At 41.6% G+C, this 16,855-nt stretch overlaps 1 long non-coding RNA gene and 1 pseudogene across 1 annotated transcript in view; one reads left to right on the forward strand and one right to left on the reverse strand.

Moving 5' to 3' along the window:
* LOC126192321 (uncharacterized) overlaps positions 1 to 16,123 on the forward strand; it is a 400,828-nt gene extending 384,705 nt beyond the window's left edge. The window contains exon 3 of the long non-coding RNA XR_007538477.1: positions 13,005 to 16,123. This is a non-coding gene — a long non-coding RNA (uncharacterized LOC126192321). The remainder of the gene's footprint in view (positions 1 to 13,004) is intronic.
* LOC126208166 (5S ribosomal RNA) lies at positions 3,406 to 3,523 on the reverse strand (annotated as a pseudogene).
* Positions 16,124 to 16,855: the final 732 nt, after the last annotated feature.

Raw genomic sequence — 16,855 nt, forward strand, 5'->3', positions numbered from 1 at the left:
TTTGATAATCATTTTTATTCATGTACTGGTTTAAATGCACTTTTTTTATTTATAATATTCAATCGTGTCATTTTCAACATGTTTTTATTCGCTCTTATTATCTTTCCTATCATTCTTTTTTTCAATTGGAATCTGCTTGTGTCGTCTATAAACTGCAATCAAGTGCCAGCCAGGACTGCTCATTGGTCATAACGCGGCACTCCGTGCAGTCAGTATGAGAAAATTTTCAGGTACCCAACGACATCGAGAAATTACAGTTTGCTTACACCGGCCGGCCGATTGGCCGAGCGGTTCTAGGCGCTACAGTCTGGAACCGCGAGACCGCTACGGTCGCAGGTTCGAATCCTGCCTCGGGCATGGATGTGTGTGATGTCCTTAGGTTAGTTAGGTTTAAGTAGTTCTAAGTTCTAGGGGACTGATTACCTCAGAAGTTAAGTCCCATAGTGCTCAGAGCCATTTGAACCATTTGCTTACACCGCTGAAACTGAAATTTTGCTGCAGAAGATTGCAAGCCAACAAACACATTATGAAATTTTCTGTCCTGAGTTTGCTCGTATATGTTAGCATTAAACGCCGTGAACAAAGCTATCGTGACTTTAGTTCTGCCGCACATTGTTGATCGCCGATTTCCCGGACACATTGTAAATCACGAATTTGTTGTTAACTTAGGACGTGAGTTTAAATTCAGGGCTACAGAACGCGTCGTGCGCCTCAGTTCTGTCACTGGTCACTTAAAATCAACTGCCGACAGAACATGTCCCATGTCCGTCATACGTGTGTCTTCTGGCGGCCGCTTCCAACATTGCTCCGCGTTAGACATTAACAGCCTTTGTTAAGTGACTCGCTATGTTTTGAGCGTCGCCTATGGTCGAGGGGTAGCCGGCGGCAGTGTGGCAGCAACAAACACTGCAGCGACAAGTGACAGACATCAACTATCAAGTAATTTTAATCGGAATATAGACTGTGTTATGATGAGTTACGGTGAACAAAGCCCCGGGAGTAGACAACATTCCATTAGAACTTCTGACAGCCTTGGGAGAGCCAGTCCTGACAAAACTCTACCATCTGGTGAGCAAGATGTATGAGACAGGCAAAATACCCTCAGACTTCAAGAAGAATATAATAATTCCAATCCCAAAGAAAGCAGGTGTTGACAGATGTGAAAATTACCGAACTATGAGTTTAGTAAGTCACGGCTGCAAAATACTAACGCGAATTCTTTACAGACGAATGGAAAAACTGGCAGATGCCGACCTCGGGGAAGATCAGTTTGGATTCCATAGAAATGTTGGAACACGTGAAGCTATACTGACCCTACGACTTATCTTAGAAAATAGATTAAGGAAAGGCAAACCTACGTTTCTAACATTTGTAGACTTAGAGAAAGCTTTTGACAACGTTGACTGGAATACTCTCTTTCAAATTCTGAAGGTGGCAGGGGTAAAATACAGGGAACGAAAAGCTATTTACAATTTGTACAGAAAACAGATGGCAGTTATAAGAGTCGAGGGACATGAAAGGGAAGCAGTGGTTTGGAAGGGAGTGAGACAGGGTTGTAGCCTCCCCCAGATGTTATTCAATCTGTATATTGAGCAAGCAGTAACGGAAACAAAAGAAAAATTCGGAGTAGGTATTAAAATCCATGGAGAAGAAATAAAAGCTTTGAGGTTCGCCGATGACATTGTAATTCTGTCAGAGACAGCGAAGGACTTGGAAGAGCAGTTGAACGGAATGCACAGTGTCTTGAAAGGAGGATATAAGATGAACATCAACAAAAGCAAAACGAGGATAATGGAATGTAGTCGAATTAAGTCGGGTGATGCTCAGGGAATTAGATTAGGAAATGAGACACTTAAAGTACTAAAGGAGTTTTGCTATTTGGGGAGCAAAATAACTGATGATGGTCGAAATATAGAGGGTATATAATGTAGACTGGCAATGGTAAGGAAAGCGTTTCTGAAGAAGAGAAATTTGTTAACATCGAGTATAGATTTAAGTGTCAGGAAGCCGTTTCTGAAAGTATTTGTATGGAGTGTAGCCATGTATGGAAGTGAAACATGGACGATAAATAGTTTGGACAAGAAGAGAATAGAAGCTTTCGAAATGTGGTGCTACAGAAGAATGCTGAAGATTAGATGGATAGATCACATAACTAATGAGAAGGTATTGAATAGAATTGGGGAGAAGAGGAGTTTATGGCAGAACATGACTAGAAGAAGGGTTCGGTTGGTAGGGCATATTCTGAGACATCAAGGGATCACTTATTTTGTATTAGAGGGCAGCGTGGAGGGTAAAACTCGTAGAGGGAGACCAAGAGATGAATACGCTAAACAGATTCAGAAGGATGTAGGTTGCAATTTGTACTGGGAGATGAAGAAGCTTGCACAGGATAGAGTAGCATGGAGAGCTGCATCAAACCAGTCTCAGCACTGAAGAACACAACAACAACGAGATGGTGAAACTGCCCTTACAATGAAGTGTAATGTTGATATTGTTTTTATTAATATGATGAACTGATATTTTCCCAGCAAAACCACCAGCGCGCTCCGCTCCCCATTATCCCTACCGTCACAATACGGTTAGTGGTTGTTCTTAATGAATATCATGTACATTACGGAGGCGAGGCAGAGATGCCTACAGTTTGTCTCGTTTGTCTCCTTTCTGTGAAGTTAGATAAATACAACGCATACCAACTTTCGGGTAATTTTCGTCCTCCCCGGACACTTCGTAAGCGCCGGCCGGGGTGGCCGAGCGGCTCTAGGCGCTACATTGTGGAACCGCGCGACCGCTACTGTCGCAGATTCGAATCATGCCTCGGGCATGGATGTGTGTGATGTCCTTAGGTTAGTTAACTCTAAGTAGTTCTAGGTTGTAGGGGAGTGATGACCTCAGAAGTTAAGTCTGATACTGCTCAGAGCCATTTGAACACTTCGTAAGCGATGTTGCACGTTCCGTTTGTGTTAGTTTGCCACCAGCGTCAATCATTTGTATTGAAACACCATCATCCCTAGGCGCCATTCCTTTCTCAATGCCTCGAAAGGCTGTATACACCCTATCTGACACCGCTTCCAGAATGTCAATTTTTTTCTAATTCACATGTTTTTCGTTCATGTAGAATACCCGAACAAAACACCGACTGTATCCATTTATTTATATATAAAACATATAATTTGATTACAGCAGCAATACAGAAAAGCCAACGTGATTCAATAAATTTTTAGGAAATAAAGCACTCCGGGACCATCCGACCGCCGTGTCATCCTCAGTGGAGGATGCGGATAGTAGGGGCGTGTGGTCAGCACACCGCACTCCCGGTCGTAATGACGGTTTTCTTTGACCGGAGCCGCTACTATTCGGCGAGTAGCTCCTCAGTTCGCATCACGAGGCTGAGTGCACCCCGAAAAATGGCAGCAGCGCGTGACGGCCTGGATGGTCACCCATCCAAGTGCCGACCACGCCCGACAGCGCTTAACTTCTATGATCTGACGGGAACCGGTGTATCCACTGCGGTAAGGCCGTTGCCTTTGAAGAAATAAGGATTCAGCAAAATCGCTATTACACTGGGTGGTTATAATTAAAGTGCCGTTACCCAAGGAAGTCCAGTGTTGCTGTAATTATCTTATGGCAGCAAAACTAGGTAGATATGTTAATGCGGAATCGATTTACGCTGGAAGAAGTTTAGTTCCGATTTTCGCCACCATGTGCCGTTAACCGCATGCCGGGTGGAGTAGAAAGACAGGTTCGCCCTTGTACAGTCTACCGTGTATTATGCCAGAGTCCTGAAGTCGTAATTTTATTTTTGGATCACGTGTGTGAGGCGGGAGGATAGGAGACTGGATCGCAGCGGGCAGCGCGCCCTCGTTTCAAAGGCGTCATTTGCGCGTCATTCGAGAGAGCAAACGGCGGCCCTGTTGGAAGCCCGGGCGCCGGCCGGCTGTCAGCGCAGCTGCGAGTGAGCTACGCTTGCATATTGCGGCGCTGCGCTGCGAGCAGTGTGTAAAAGCAGCGTCGATACCAACTTCTTCTCCGGCTGTACGGTCATCGCAATTGAGCGCGCGCGCTCCGCGGCAGTTTCTGAACGCCTCTCCGCGCCGCCCCCGCCGCCCGCCACCCCCCTGGCGGCGGCGTCCCGGGCGCAGCGGGCCCGCAGCGAGTCCCGGCCGGGACCGGAGCCCACCTGGGCCCGAGATAAGCGAATTAGGCCGCCAGCCCGCGGCTGATTCATCTGCAGCGCCCACCCGCCGCTCCGTAGCTGCTGCTGCTGCATCGATTTTTCCGTCCGAGGGGCACTTTGAAGTGCTCGGGGCTAGTTGGCCGGAGTTATGTGTACCGAGAGCCGGGAGGGGCGGCAGCCAGGAGGGGGCAATTGGGCGGGGTTCAACTCTTTCCCTCCCCCTCACTCCTTTCCCCTCACTGCCCCGCCCCCCTCCTCCAACCGTCGTCGCTGGCATTACTCTCGCTCTTGCCCAGCCAAAGGAACATCCTCTATGTTAAGATGAAAGAGGAAAACGGAAGGCTCGCCCCCCCCCCCCCCCTCTATCTCTCCGCCTCTCTCGCTCCTTCCCCTCCTCCTGACGTTTTCTACCCCTTCCTCCCTCATCCCTCCACACCCCTTCCCATCATCAACTTCCCTTACTGTCCTGTCGCGCAAGCCATGCGACTTTTTTTTGGGAGAGAATTAACGTAGCACGAAGCAGCATACAGCGCTCGCCTCTAAGACGCTTCTTATTCATCTGCATCCGAGAAGCGCGAGTCGATCGGAACTGCAACGACCAGCATATCGTTATGAGGACGAGTAAACGCATCCTTTCATCACAGAAGAAATCTCCTGCAGTGAAAGAGAAAGGGCATTTCCAAGGCCGTATCCAAAAGTCTCATATACCGGGTGATCAAAAAGTCAGTATAAATTTGAAAACTGAATAAATCATGGAATAATGTAGATAGAGAGGTACAAATTCACACACATGCTTGGAATGACATGAGGTTTTATTAGAACCATAAAAATACAAAAGTTAAAAAAATGTCCGACAGATGGCGCTTCATCTGATCAGAATAGCAATAATTAGCATAACAAAGTAAGACAATGGCTCTGAGCTCTATGGGACTTAACTGCTCAGGTCATCATTCCCCTAGAAATCAGAACTACTTAAACCTACTAACCTAAGGACAGCACACACATCCATGCCCGAGGCAGAATTCGAACCTGCGACCGTAGCGGTGGCGCGGTTCCAGACAGTAGCGCCTAGAACCGCTCGGCCACTCCGGCCGGCAAAGTAAGACAAAGAAAAGATAATGCTCAATATGTCCTCCATCATTCCTCAACAATAGCTGTAGTCGAGGAATAATGTTGTGAACAGCACTGTAAAGCATGTCCGGAGTTATGGTGAGGCATTGACGTCGGATGTTGTCTTTCAGCATCCCTAGAGATGTCGGTCGATCACGATACACTTGCGACTTCAGGTAACCCCAAAGCCAATAATCGCACGGACTGAGGTCTGGGGACCTGGGAGGCCAAGCATGACGAAAGTGGCGGCTGAGCACACGATCATCACCAAACGACGCGCGCGAGAGATCTTTGACGCGTCTAGCAATATGGGGCGGAGCTCCATCCTGCATAAACATCGTACGTTCCAGCAGGTGTTTATCAGCCAGGCTGGGGACGATGCGATCCTGTAACATATCGGCGTACCTCTCACCCGTCACGGTAGCAGTCCAGCGCCATCTGTCGAACATTTTGTGAACTTTTTTTTTGTTCTAATAAAACCCCATGTCATTCCAAGCATGTGTGTAATTTTTTACCTCTCTGTCTACATTATTCCGTGGTTTATTAAGTTTTCAAATTTATACTGACTTTTTGATCACCCGGTACTGCCAACGCGTTACAATTTACCCGCAATGAATAGGGAGAACTGTTCCTGGAAGAGTTGGTGCAGTAATGGTAGTAAGATGAGTGCTGAAGATTAAGTGGATAGACGTGATTACTGGTGAAGAAGTAGAAAATCAAACTGGGCAGTAAAGGAGTTTACGTTATTACGGCCGAATAGGCCTCTGAAATCCCAATGGTACCGACCGATCGCCGTGTCATTCTCAGGCGATAGGATGGAGGGGTTCGTGGTCGGCAGACTGCCCTTCCAGCCATTATCAGTTTTGTAAAGTAACTCCATCCTGGGGTCTGGAGTATGGGACAGTAGCTCGTCGATCAAATGTAATAACACTGTACCAACTGGCGCCATTTTGATTGTTTTATTTGGCTACCAGTTTCGACGTTCCAGTCACGTCATCTTCAGACCTGTCGCATGAGTGACTCCAAGAACCACTCGTGTATGTACACGACAAGGCACGAATAATCGTATCTGGTTCTCTAGATCAGGGGTCTCCAAACTTTTTAGTCCACGGGCCACATTGACTCCTCTACGAAGTCATAAGGGCCAAGATCTTCCTAGTGGGATTAAAGTACGCTAGCACTCCACGATCTCCGTAATGTAAGGCTAAAGGAAAGATGAAATCACAAAAATCTAAGGTTGTTGGAATAGCTAGTGCTGAAACGAACTACGATTTTTATTTAATCACATAATTTTGATTGGTGGACGTACTTGACCGAAATTCTGGTGTATTTTATTCTGGCGAATTTCACCGACAAAAAAGTATGTCACTGCACATTCTTCACGAAAGCGTCCTGCAAAGTTAACGAAATCTCAAAATCATTGTTAGCAACACTATTACTGCAAGACGTAACAGAGGTAGAGTATGTCAACGCATTATTATTTCAAGCGGTGCAACAATAAGTTTCGTTATGTAGTCTTGTAGCGAGTAGCAGAGCCAATGTCGCGGTGTATTGGTCGCGATAGGCCTCGAAACTCAATTGTTGGCAATATAGGTACCACCTCAAATAATTGGCGGGCCGGATACCGGGGATGTCCGGCCAGCTAACGCGGGCCGGTTTGCCGGCCCTCGCGGGCCAGTTTCGAACCGCGGGCCGTAGTTTGGAGACCCCTGCTCTAGATCTCCGAACTTGATAAACCTATGTGATCGTCACACCGCCACACAAGTGACAGCAAGTTGCACCAGTCGTACTTTGTGTCATTCTTGCGACAGGCCTGAAGGTGGCGTGGTTCGAACGTCGAACCGGTCGCCTAACAAAACAGGCACACTAATAGCTGTTGGTACAGTATTACTGCATGCCGTCAGTTTTCGTGACCGGAACCGCTGCTTCACAGTCAAGTAGCCCTTCAACTGCCCTCGCAAGGGCTGAGTGTACGTCGCTTGGCAACAGCCCTCAGCAGACCCGGGCGGTCACCCATCCACGTGCTAGCCGAACCCGACAGCGCTTAATTTCTATCATCTGACGGGAACTGGTTTTATCATTTGTCACCTTACGTTTTTTAACTAAGAAATTGATTTTTAGTTCATTATTTTTGTTTGGGTAATCTTATTATTATCAACAACCTTATTTCGTCAAGTGCAAGTGCTAGTTTATTTAGTTCTCCTGTCATTTATCTGTTGTTAATTTAACTTATTAGCAATGCCGTGAATTCAGTGGATTCTGAATAGCTCACAAAATTTCAGAGAATTTTCAGAAGTGGCTGCTCTGTCCTTGAAGATCTCGTCGATTAGCTCCAACTCCACTAAAAATTGTAGTACGATCCTCTGAAACTCCGCATTGCATTTACTCTCACACACAGAATCTTCGGAGCCTGTACTGGTACAGTTATAGTACTGAAATGACTCACGGATGTCGTACTGGGTAAATATGAGTAGATTCCACAAAATACCAATGGCTTATTAATTCTCCCGATGAAGTGACGGTGCTTGCAGACTCGCCGGGATATATTCAGAAATCGAATATCCAATGGCACATTGATGTGCACATTCAGATCCGTCACTTGCGGATGAGTAAAAAATGCTCTATGTACCTTAAACTTTTGCTGCTCTGTTCTCTTGAAAACATTACAGTGCTTTACACAAAAATATCACTAACCAGATACTGTCCCGAAAAACTGGCATTGAATGACTACAGGCGGTAATGGCATAGTGCAAACTGCCGCTAATCAATACAGACGACCGTACTCGTTGAGTCATCGAAGCACATCGTTGCGTGCTCGTATGTTTATTTCAAGATTTGCTCTCCAAAGGAAAGTGCTACTACGGCTACAGGACATCTACCTCGCTCTCGCAGTCTGAAAAACTTTTCGTGGTCAGTTCAACAAAGTCCGTTAAACAAATAAACTAGATCTTACATCCAGAGTTGCCAATTTGTGGGGAAGTCCCTAAACTGTGGGGAATGTCAGTTCAGTTGGGGATTTTGTGCGATTGGCATTATACGGGGAATATGTAGGGATTTTAACGATTTACTAGTTATTAATATCACGTAGTTGATACATCGACAATTTGGTGATTGGTGCGTTTGTTGCTGGTGTTGTTCTAATGATTTTCAAGACCTTAAGCTCGGAATGAGTTTCATAGATAAGATTTCAAGCAATAAAATATAAAAAGGTAGATAAATAATCTTTTATACATAGATATTACTTAAGCGAGGCTGAACAAAACAATAGCTGAGCGCACGCGAGAAAAAGCTGTTGGGTGCACGCATAGAGCGAAGCATCACGCCATATAAAAAAACGTTTTTGTGGCCTCTCGAATTACTTGAATTTCTGCTTTTCGACTTAAATTTATGGAGAATAAAAGCCTATTATGAGAGTCAAACAATGTAATCAGTAATTAATTCAAGACGACTACCAGAAAAAAATCTCAAATATCCTATTATGTGGGGAATTTGTAGGGAATCGGGAAGTTTTCCTTCCCAAATATGGGGAATTTCTCCTAGATTTTTTGGGTAAATTGGTATATTGGCATTGGTAACGCTGCTTATATCTCGCTCTGTAATACTTGAATCTTCATTAAGTTCTCCTAACAAAAGGACTGACATAAACTCAAACCATGTTACACTATACACTGCAGCAAGGTCGCTCGAAAAATTTATATCTTAATTCTCCTACAAGAACGGATCGATTGATAGGCCGCACCCTAAGGCATCAAGAAATTGTCATTTTGGTAATGAAGCGAAACGTGGAGCATAAAAACTGTAGAAGGAGATCAAGGCTTGACTAAAGACTACCTGCTGAGTGTAGCGAGCAGGTTCAAATGTATGTGCGTTGCAGTAGTTACCGAGAGATGAAGAGGCTTGCACAAGATAGAGTGGCATGGAGAGCTGCTTCAGACCACTTCTCCTAGTGAAGATAATAAAAAGTATACTTGGCGCAGTAATAATAGGCAGAAAAAAGGAAGCAATAATTAGGGTAAGACGTACACATATTTATTAGGGTGTATCCGCAACCATCCCTTTAAAATACAAGTAAAAACACGATGTTACCAGTAACTGGTGACTTCTTATGACTGCTTTGTGCTTTTATACATGTTTTAACTAATATGTGCGTCACCTGTGGGGAATACATAGCAGACTCAAAAACAAGCAAAAAATTTTCAGTACACATACGATCAAGTATTTTTTTTAAATTTTATTAGTTACAATCACTTCGTTGTTACATGTTTGCTTCGTTCCTGTGTTTTTGTTTCCAGGTTTCCAGCTTGGTTCTACAGGTATCTTTTATCGTTAGAAATTTTTATTTTTATTTTCGGGACTGTTAAGTCAAAGACTTCGTATACGTATTTTAGTTGCCACAGTGCTAATAAAGAAACAAAACTTTTTGGTATTGAGAACAAAATCTGTAGTGGAAGATTACGCTATAGTTTTTATTGGACTGGTGTTTAGTGTGTACTGAACATTCTGTCTCCACCATGTATCGAATCGGCTATTTCCGAAATGGACACCAACGAACAAACGTGCATTAGCGACCTCAGCTGGAGAGCGACGTCTTGCGTCTGACTTCCAGCAACGGGCGTGACGCCTACTCGACCACATTCTTATTGCGCTAGTGTGTGGTGTATATTTTCGGCTGAAATGTATCGTAATCAGCCCAAGACGGACAAGTACCTGATGTATTGATTTGGACATTGGAATGCATCTGAAACCACATGTTTGCATACTGAAAGATTTCCTAATAGACGTATACCAAACAATGAGACCTTTCCAACAACATATGAACGTCTTGTGGAGAAAAGGCTCTATTGAAAAAAAGTAATTTCACTGTGGAAGACTAGAACACCTGATTTAGAAGGTCGAGTAATTCGTTATAGTGAGAGCAATGCCGCAGTTTAACACTGGTTCCCGCCAGATCACCGAAGTTACGCGCTGTCGGGCTGGGCTAGCAATTGGATGGGTAACCGTCCTGTCTGCCGAAAGCTATTGGCCAGCGGGCTGCACTGCGCCTTCGTGAGGCGAACTGAGGAGCCACTTGATCGGGAAGTAGCGGCTCCGGTCTCGTAAATTGGCATACGGCCGGGAGAGCGGTATGCTGACCACATGCCTCTCCATATCCGCATCCAGTGACGCCTGTGCGCTGAGGCAGGTACGGCGGCCGGTCGGGGCCGTTGGTCCTTCATGGTCTGTTCGGACGGAGTTTAGTTTAGCGAACAACAGTGCCAGAAACACCAGAAAAATAGCATAATTGGTGAATGTTAGGCACGTGACTGTACAGAAAGTGTCAAGAGTCAACTGTTTCATCCATACCATGTTCAGAGGGTGCAAGGTCTTATTAAAAAATGTTTTCAGTTCAGCAAAGCTTTTTGCGCTTTGTCACTAGTGATGTGCCATGGAGAAAGAACATCCAATTAACCTGTCTCCAGTGATACTAGTGCTAAACTGCTGTTGATGTCTTGTTTCCAAAACTATACTCGTCCGCTCACACATGAATGTTGTGAAAATTCTGCACTGTGTTCCTGGTAAACTTCACTTCATCAGTGAATATTATAGTAGACAGAAAGTGTCGGGCTTTCCGTGATTTCCCTAAATCGCTTCAGGGAAATACCGGGGTGGTTGCTTTGAAAAGGGTACGGCCGACTTCCTTCCCCATCCTTCCCTAATCCGATGGGACCGACGACCTCGCTGTTTTGTCCCCTCCTCCAAATCAACTATCCAACCTCGTTTGGAAGCAAATCTGTCCCATTCGTTCACAGTAATTGCTGTTGACAACAGTAACACCGACTGTACGCTTTGCCCTCAAGTTTGTATTCAGTACTGTCTCGAGTTTGTTTCCCTATTTGCGTTAGTTGTATCTCAGCAGCGGTACACAGCAATTATCGATATCTTTACTGGCGAAAAGTTGGCCAAAGTGCACCTCGTGTATAGGTTCAATGAATGAAATGGAAGAGCGATACAATAACGGCATTATGAGTTGTTCCCGCAGTGACCTTTAATCACCTTCACCTTTATGAAGATAATCACGGAAAGAAATTGGGTGAACAACCCGAATGAATCATAATTGCCCTACTTAAATTAGATGAGCCACCAGAGACCACGGCTCCGTTATACCAAGATCCTCAGAAAATATTTCTGGCCAAAATCTGAAATTCTGTCGGTTGAGTTCGGGCTCGCCCTGAAGACAACTCTTTCGGCCACTGTTGCAAGTGGACGTTACTTTGGCCTATAAAGCAACGTAGCGACGCGGTCAAATACCAGGTATTTTTTTCCAGTAATTGCTTTGCATTGTGACGGAAGGAAAGAAAGGAAGAAAATAGTCTATCGTCCCGTCGACGACGGGATTATCCGCACACGACCTCGGGTTGGAGAAGAATGCGAAAGGAAATCGACCGTTTCCTTTGTAAGCCACTAACCCGTCATTTGTCTTACGCTCATAAGGGAAACCAAGAAAAACCTGAATGTGAAAGGTCGGATGAAACTCCTTCCCTCTCGAATGCTAGTCGAGTGCCATCGCGACACCTCGCTCGGTGCGTTTTAAGTCTTTATGAGTGGTGTTACTGAGATGGTGGTGAAGGACATGCCCACTGTTTGCTTGGAAGGATATGACAGACTAAATCTTCTTCCGGTGTTACCAGTAGAGTATGATCGTAAAATGGGCTACGAATATCACGGGTATCGTGACGGAAGATCCAACAGTCTAGGATCAAGTAATCAAGCAGACCAGGAAATAACTGTAATGGAAAACGTAACTGAAACGGATAGACCTGCCTGTATAAGGGAGCCTTTGGACAGTCGCATCCATTTCGTTGAAGTCATGCTAAAGTATCTGACTCCACATAATACAGGAAAAATGTAATGTACATTTTTCTGGTCGGTGCAGCAGACGCGAGAGAATAAACGTAAAACAAATGATGTTTCGGGCGTCAAGATCAAGGGTTAATAGCGGTACATTGGCCAAAGGTACTTATATTCACGCTGAATTCCAGACAGCAAACGCGCTTGCAATGATCGGTCGCACCATCTGGCGAAGAGAACTACATTAGCTGCTGAAATATTGAGCAGAAAACGAAATTTGTTTCGACTGCATATTAACTGAAAAAATATTATCTGTGTTAGAACTAAAAAAGTGACAGTGCAGATTCTAGAGGAGTATAGGGACTAGTTTTTCTTCTTACTGATAAAATGAACTTATAGCCTGACTAGGGAAATATCTGTTTATTACTTAATTTTGGTCGATCAGATGTAATCATCTGTTTAAATCTTCAGAATTTTTATTTTTGTTCTCACTAGAATATAACGTCCTGCACATTCCTGTCCGTCATTTTTAATTGTGTTCAGTATCTAAGAGAAAGCAGGGAAAACTCTTCCCTACATTTATTACAGCTCAGTGAATTGCTAAGGTTAGTTTAAACATTACACATATATCTGTGTATGTTTCATGCTGTGTGGTAGCTCTCATCAGGAGCAACAGAAAATTCTAGTTATTAAGAGACTGTAAACTTCTCATATTGCTCTTACGTCACTTGATCTTCTCATGCTGCTTAAGCCAAATTTCTTTGATATGATTTCCAACCCATCTTGTCAAAACGCTCATCCTCGAACATCACCGCTTCTGCTGGAGCGGTGAATCGGCAAATGTTACCAAAGCGTGACACTATATAACGAACATGTGCTTGATTCTTTTTAGGTTGTCGTCGACCGAATGTTGCCAGCCAGTGAGTGCTCTGGAGCCGACGACTTGCTGAGTGATCACCACCATCGAGGCGTCGCGAGGTCTTGGGGACAGCCCAGGCGTCTGGTCCGCCTGCCCTCTGTCGGTCGTGTGGGGCGACATATCCTGGAAAAAGATGGAGAGTGGATATTGGCAGTGAGCATTATGAACTTGCTATTTTCGTGGTCATTCAAATTTTAATATGTAATATGTTACCCAGGAGGAAAAGTGAAAACATGGTTGTGTAAGGAGTAAGAGACTAAAGATAAAAAATATAACCGAACTGTACCAGACTAGTGGTAAGATGTAGTAAGGTGCTGTGCAGTTTCCACCATGTTAAGGGCGCCACAAATGACTTTTTTGATGTATCAGTAATAAGTAAATATTGTGCTGTGTATGAAGTAAAGTGCTAATAATCCAAAGATCTCATAATGATGGTAGAAATTAGGTCTCCAGATCTACAAATTTGGCGCAGCTGTGTGGTTGTGAATGCAACCAACGTGTGACTTCTGCTGTCATGTCTGAAATGAAAACAAAATGCTTCTAATCCCCAGGATGCGCACTACGTTCAGTTTCTTCAGCAATCCTTAATAGACACTTTCAGCGTCATCTTGGAGTTCATGGAAGGAGCAGAACATGCTGTAATTTCAGTGCACACACACACACACACACACACACACACACACACACACACACACACACACATACCCACAGAGGAAAAAAGTTAAATGTGTTTGTATAGCCACCTTGTAAACTTCCTAAAGAGTCAGGCATTTTTATGCAGTTTTAAAACAATATGATATTGTGAAATAGTTTGGAATAAATGTTTATTGGAGAGCCTGAACCATGCCTGTTTATTTTTCCCATAAAAGGAATATTTTGTCGTATTAAATAATGACATTTTTAAAATTTGGAACAGGATAAAAATATGGAACATCATTCTTATTTCTAACTTGTTATGGTGTTAATAGTTCCAACTGGAAATTCAATCGAAAAATAAGTTTCAATCACTTTTTAGTTTGGACACATTACTATTCATATCTATTTGCCACTCTGTATGTTAATATGTGATTGTTTACTTTGGACAAACTATGATGTGAACTCATGTACATAATTTATTGTTGTCACCTGCTATTATTATTCTAGATTTTTGAGAGTTTTTCTATTGTTACTACAGCTGTCCTATATACATTAATATGGCTATACTGTCATTGTTATTAACTGAGAACAGAAACGGGTGCTGTAAATGGACCTATGAAACAATTATATTTTCTCATCTGTTTAGGAGCTTTATGTTTGACATCTCAAAACACTGCATGGACTTGATACAGTAAACCAAGAGAGAGAATATATAGAGGGCCGGTGCCGATGTGTTTTACTTGTTCCAAAATCAGAAATTAATAAATAACTTTTTGTTAATTTTTATAGCCAGCCAGCCTGTAGTTGTAAATTATTTGGTACTGAACAGCTCCTATAAAGCAAATAAAGTAATTTTAGTGATCTGCAAGAGCAGAAAAAGATAATGAACCTCTCTGCAAAGGGGTGTTCATCACATGTGTTGGATTAATACTAAGGTCTAAAGGCACATTTCGAAATATTCTTTTCTGTACTCAAAATTCTCCCATGATTTACATAACAAATTGGTAATGACTGCCCATTGAGCTTCCTTTTGATGTTCACTTGTGAGAAAGTAAAAGAAAAATGATTGTGTTTTGTAGTCTACTTCATCAAAATTCCTCCACATATGTACACAAATTTAAATATGACTTACTCCAAGTTGATATACATTTACTGTTTTTTCAATATAAAACTGTGTGAGCATATAAAACAGTTTTACTATCAACTACATAAAGAAGTACGTTTACTTGATGTTAGATGTAATGATGTTAAATTAGGTGTAGAAAACACATAGTTTTGATGACATATAATGAATTCATAAATATATTTCCCACAAATTCAATATAAATAGATCGTATTTGGCCATATTTAGCAGTCACTTTATATACTGGTGTATACAACACTCTTTAATATGAAATTTCTATTGATGTCAATGTTTAAAGAAGAAATTTAGCTTCAGTGTTTTATAATAAAATTATATTCTATATATAATTATGTAATTAGTATTATATCGCCGAAAATCTTCTATTTTAGTAACAACACAGTTACTAATAAACTTCTGTGTGTGTATAATATTTCCCTTAAATTATTCACACAGGCTTTGAATGGCACATTTAATGGAAGAAGATGGTTATCTATCTGAATCAAATATAAATTAATAATTGAATCTTCAGAGATATGTATATAAACAATTATGTTTTCTAGATGTTTTAATTGAGGGGAAATAAAATGTGAATGCTTTTATGAAAAATGTAATGAGAGGCTATAACCATAATAGCTATTATGATCAAATCAAAGAAGTTTCTAAAGCATTGAGTACCATTCTCTTTCTGTTCACAAAACTTCAATTCTTCTATTGCGTCCATTTGCTGTAAAGATATTATCAGAATATTTTTTATAATGTACACAGCATGCCAATCATGGTCCTTATACTTTTTTAAAAGAATTAATTTTTGTACTGTTGTACTTTAGAAAGGCAAACTTTTGAAAAATATTATAGTTTCTTGAAGCCAATAGCTATAAGAATTTAAAAGTATTCACAAAGTAATGATGAAAAGGACCTTCCATTAAAAACAAAAATTGTCAATGACACATCAGAACACCCATCCGAATTAATTATTATAATGTACTTATTAATGTTATATGTCAATGGTATATGTGGTAGTGTGAAATATTAATATGTACGCTGATGCCGTGTGTAAAAGGATAAGTTGTATGTAAATGCTTCAAATTTGTGCATGTAGTATTACCTACCTAATTCAAAATATATAGTGTTGTTGTCTGATTCAAAACCAACTATATGTTGAAGAGTCTTAGTTGGGAATGAATGTTTGTTTTAACACAGATTGCTTGGAGGACTTGTGATATCCTATTCCCTCCTATTTATGTGCTATGACCTCCTACATATTTTGTAACTGCTATTACAGTTGTAATATTAATGAAACTAGTAGCTATTAATTAAAATATTTTCAAATATATTATTTAGCTTCTTTTATTAATAATCGATTTCATTTTACACTACCCCATTACTGTGACCTGCCATACCAGTACAAAATACTTAAATGACAAATCTGTAAGAATTTGATATAAAATACTTTGTAATGAATACTTGAATAATAGAGAGGTAAAGTAAGTGATAATTATCTTTATAATTCTCAAACTCTTCATCAAATAATACTAAGAGATACCATTACAGTAATTGAACCTCTCATAAATTACAATTCATAAAGCATACTCTCAGAGCATAGAGAGTTTTTGGCGAATGAAACATAAAAGAGAATGAAAATACGATTGCTTTGAGCTTTTACATCTATTTTCCACCAAAGAAAGATATTTCTTAATGTTAGTGCTTATATCAAACTGCAGGCCCATTGGAAACAAAATTACTATGATATTTATTACATCATTTAGACACTTTACGACATACCAAGAAAAGATGGAGTTGTATTTTAGTTATGAATAATAACCAAATAATAATTAGTAAGAAATACTGCTTAGCTTCTTAAAGTCTGATATCACTGTTTAAACAGTTCAAATTGTTAATGGTTTCTATTTCTAAATGCTATTTTCAGTAGTATAACATGATGTGGGAAGTCATGTGCAAATGACATAAAACACTAAATATAACAATAGAGTAACTACAACTGACTTAGCTTATTGTCCTGCTGAATCAAATAATTAAAAAAATCTATATAGAAGAACTTGAAATA

The sequence above is a fragment of the Schistocerca nitens genome, chromosome 1 (genome assembly GCF_023898315.1).
Source record: "Schistocerca nitens isolate TAMUIC-IGC-003100 chromosome 1, iqSchNite1.1, whole genome shotgun sequence".
NCBI classification, from domain to species: Eukaryota; Metazoa; Arthropoda; class Insecta; order Orthoptera; family Acrididae; genus Schistocerca; species Schistocerca nitens.